The following is a 5,000-nucleotide window of genomic DNA, read 5'->3' as shown; positions in this document are numbered from 1 at the left end:
TTTCTTTCTTTTTTTTAATTTTTCAACTGTCAGATGACTTTGCGAAGCTTACTTTTTTGTTTCTTTTGCGTTTTTGTATATGTGTTCTATTTTGTGCTGTTGTTGATGATTTTTATTGTTCTGTTTGCCTAATTTGTTGTGAAAAAGAAAACAACTAAAAGGAACTTAAAATAAAAGGGCGGAGAAAAACAGAATCAGCAACTGTACAAATTACACAGTAAGAGGGGGTGGAGTCAAGTCAACGAACTAATTGAGTAGCTGTCAATCATCTTAGATTGTGGGCGGGTTTAGTATGACTAAAAAAATGCTCCCTGTTCATTCAAACAAGCATATATATAGATTCACGCATATCTCTAAAAATGTGTGCCTGTAGATATATGTATACGAATATAAGCGCAAGCGTGTGTGTATGTGTCTCTGTGTGTGAGTCTCTGTGTGTGTCTCTGTGTCTGAGTCCCTGTGTGTGTGCGTGTGTGTGCGTACGAGAGAGTAAGAGACAGAGGGGAGAGAGTGTGCGAGGATAAATATAAATCAGGGAACTTATTTGATTTCATTTACACACGCACACTAGAGCGAACACATACATATACAGTTACATACCTACCTAAATACACAAAAACGCGCACACACAGACGAATTCTTACATACATACACACGCACACACATACATATGGATAGCAATGCGGAGATAAATTTATGCATGCATGTGTTCGAGTATGTGTGCGTAATTCAGGGTACGACCGACATCTACCTCTGTGGAAAGTATACATACATACACACACACGCACATGCATACGTACGTACATACGGATGTATGTATGTATGTATGTATGTATGTATGTATGTATGTATGTATGGACAGGCATTATGGAAGGGTGCACACTTAAAGGGTACTTTAAATTCGACTATGATGATGTATGTATGTATGTATGTATGTATGTATGTATATACAGGGCCGGTTTTAAGCCAATTATTGAGATTTGTTCAAATTGGGCCCAGCACCAAGAGAGTACTCCGCGTACATGCTCGAAGGACGCTGTGATGAACTAAACATTTCCTAATGTTTTTTTACTTCTTTAAAGATTTACTTCATAACGCCCGTAGCGGTTGAATCAGGTGAAAGGATCTTTTCAAAATTAAAACTGATAAAATCATAACTACAGTCAACAATTTCACAAAAGACGCGCAATGATTTAGCGATGCTATCTATAGAAAAATGACATTACAAAAACCATTGACTTTGAAATGATTTTGAAAGACTTCTCAGATGAAAAAAAGGTCCGATTTTTTGTATGTACGTACGTACGTATGTATGTATGTATGTATGTATGTATGTATGTATGTATGTATGTATGTATGTATGTATGTATGTATGTATGTATGTATGTATGTATGTATGTGCAGATTTGTATGTTTTATGTTCGTATCCTCATGCATATAGTTACATATCTAGACATGCTCATATATATTTAAATGATAAACTTCTGGAAAGTTTTACATGTTTTTACAGTTCCAATGATGGACTGGATCTGTAGTTTTCGAATTAGTTTTCTCCTTTCTGGTGTTGAGAAGACTAATTTCTCAAGATTGATATTTAGGCAATGTGTTACATATCTCAGGGCCCCAGTTATTACAGGTATAAACCTGAACTTGTAATCTGGATAGAGTAACTGTAGATTTCTCAATAGTTCAGCATAGGTGTTCTCTTTTTCAATGATCTTCAACTTTATGTTAACATCCGCTGGGCAGTTAATTTCTACAACTGTGCACAGTTTCTCTTCTCTATCCCAAATCATTATATCGTCTATTGTGCTTACATTTTATTGAGGTTTTTACTGGTACATTCCACCAGTATTCCTTTTCATTATGAGTGGATATGGCTTCTACCATATTGTGGGTTCTTATTTCTTTATCCTCGGGATTATCCTTCCGATGGATTTCATTATCGAGTGTCCTAGCTACAGCGTCATGTCTCTTCGTTAGATAATACCGTGGTGACGTTTTCAGACAACTGCTTATGATGTGGTTGATATCTTCAGTATGAACTCCGCAAAGTCTGCACCGGTTGTCACATTTTACGGCTTTTCCCGCATCTCTATACCTTTTCCGCATCAGGTACTTGGTTGATATTTCCTGTTCCTGGATAGCAAACACATTCCCTTCAAAGTGGGAGGTAGTATTCTAGTTATTCATCCATGATGAACTGCTTTCCAAATCGATGTTACTATTATCGCGGAACTTTATAACATATTCATGCATAGTCTTCTGCTCATATAGGTTCATCCTTTCTTCTAATGATATGTTGTGGTAGAGTTGTGCGACTTCTTTGCGTAAGTATTCTAGGTTAGAGTTTTGCTCAAGTCTTATGAAGTTATCAGCTTCATTTATGCAAACTTGGTCAATGGATGCACTTCGACGCTTGGTGATTAAAAGATATTGCCCAAGAGACATGATGCGACATTCAAAGGCATTTTGGATCGATGTTAAGCCTCTGCCGCCTTGTTTATGTATGTATGTATGTATGTATGTATGTATGTATGTATGTATGTATGTATGTATGTATGGAGTTACGAAGAAACCTTCTCCAGCTTCGTAGGGGAGAGTCACTTCGTATAAAACAGAGAGTGAAGCGGGGACAAAAGATGACCTTTTTTAACAACCCCTTCCAGTTCACGGTTGATCTCCTTAGAAAACCAAACTGTGGGAAGTTAATATACTCAAAAGAGGTAGAGAGTAGTGTAGCAGCAGTGCATTGTAACCCCAAAAGAAACATGTCATGAGTAAAATGTCCCTTTCCATTGCCAACGCTCAAACTCCACGCCCTTTTGAAGATGGCAGACTTCACTTTCGACGAAGTGAGGGCAGCGGTGGCAAAAGCTCATGGGGGTTTTGCTCCAGAGGCATCTGACACCAAGTATATAATTTACAAATATTGCCCACTATTGTTAAGGGTTCTGGCAAAGCTTTTACGTTTGATGTGGTAGGGAAGCAGGAACCCTAGCTCTGGGCACTCGCTGACGGCTGTTTGTCATAAAAGAAGAAAACTCAGCGGGACTTGATCAGTTTCATGACATCTCTCTTTTGAATCTCGTGAGGAATATCTTTAGGATCATCATTGCCAAAAGGTTAACATCATATCTCTTGTTCAACAAGTATATTGACACGAATGTCCAGAAAGGAAGGGTTTCTCTCTGCTGTAGATGCTTTGAGAACACATTAGCGATCAGCCATGTCATTAAGGAAGTAAGAAAGAACAAGAATTCACTCTCCGTTGTATGGTTAGAGCTTTCCAAAACGTATTAAAGCGTGCCTTACTAGTTGCTCTAAAGTGTATTGGAGTACTACCAATTACTAACAGAAGTAGTCACACTCAGAATGCACTACATGAATTTACTGAGGATGAGGTTGACACTGGTAGATTTAACCACAAAGTGGCAGCGATTGAGGAAAAGGCACTATGGAAGGGTGCACACTTTCCTAGGGCACTCTAAGTTCGACCACGGTGATTGTTTTTGTATTCCTGGAGAACAGAGAGATATCTGTTTGGCGTGACATTGCTGCTATCTCGTTGGTGAAGACAAGTCTGCCCCTCAGGTCCACTTGCATCTCCCAGTCTGACTGATTGCAAATTGGAAAACGGATCCCCATAGATTGCTTTTGATTTCGAGGGCTTTGTCACCTTCCTTTAGGAATTTGATACCTTATGCTAGTGGTGGCTGGTGTTTATTAGCCGTCACCATTTGCAGATCGGTCCACTTGGCAGAACCTTTTCATGTCTCCCAGTATCTTAGGGCATCCAGTCAAAATATGGTTCCAAGTCCAAAGAGTTACTCCGCACTGCTTGCAAAATGGGTCATTTTCTTTACTCCATATCTTAAGACTGCTTAAGGTTGGCAAGACGTCAGTGACAGCACGAGAGAAGGAGGACAAATTTCCCTGGTCAGTGTTCCAGAGTTCCTCCCAGGACAGTGGACGCCCACGCACCTGGTTCCACTGTATTCATTGATCCTTGTGGGAAAAGCCCTACTGCTTCTACCCGGTGATCCTCTTCAGCTGAATCACGGATCCTTAGCGCGATGAGTGCTCTCCTGCCCTTGGTATTGGTACTTCTTGATGCTGTAATTGCCAACAATCCAACAATCACCTGGTATTTCTAGTATGTCTCTGCTTCCTTCACAGATTCCTGGTGTTACCATTTTTCATTTTCTACCACACTTTATAGTCTTGGTGTGTCTGATTTTTTCGTCCCCAGACGGAAGCAATTTGGTGATTGCTCTTGCTTTGTGGCTTTCAATTCCTCCACCATTGATGAAATTGGTAAATGGTGCTTAGAGAACTTGCTTTGATTGACTTAGCTGAAATTTGAAAGAACGCCCACTCATATTTGCACGAACTTACTGCACAACATTTCCATTATCTCTACCCGAGTCATGGAAAAATCGCAAAGTAAAAGAAACCACTGCAGTCTGAGTATGATGTCATAATGGAAGCACCACTCTCTGAGCCTCTGAAGTAGCTGGCTTTTATCAATTGCCCTTAGTTTGTTGCCTAGTTAGGTTTTGGTGTCTTCAACATTGCCAATATCTTTTAGAGTAGGATAGTAACTTTTTCCATAGCAGCGGACTATTTTTTTCTTGGATTGTCGGAATCTCAGAGCCCTGAGTGCTGAAGGTGTCATTTTTCAGTTTTCATTTTAGGATATTCAAGTTCTGACATTTCACAGGGTTGAACTTCCCCCGTGACTATGTGTTCATCTTTTCCAGTGAGCTCTATGTCCACCGTATCCCTTGGATTCATGGTGTCATAACCGTTACGTCGTCCATGAACTCCCTGCAATTGGATTTTCTCTACTTCCCTCAGCTTGGGAATCCTTCCACTGCTTCTCTCCTACCTGAAGCATTCTTGTATATATATATATCTTTATATATAAAAGTAAGGTTGTGTGTCTGTCTCCTACGATTTAGATTCCTAACTACTCCCACATTTTGCGGTGCAGTTTA

This window comes from Octopus sinensis, linkage group LG18, assembly GCF_006345805.1.
Source record: "Octopus sinensis linkage group LG18, ASM634580v1, whole genome shotgun sequence".
Classification (NCBI taxonomy): domain Eukaryota; kingdom Metazoa; phylum Mollusca; class Cephalopoda; order Octopoda; family Octopodidae; genus Octopus; species Octopus sinensis.
Note: the sequence above shows the minus strand (reverse complement) of the source record.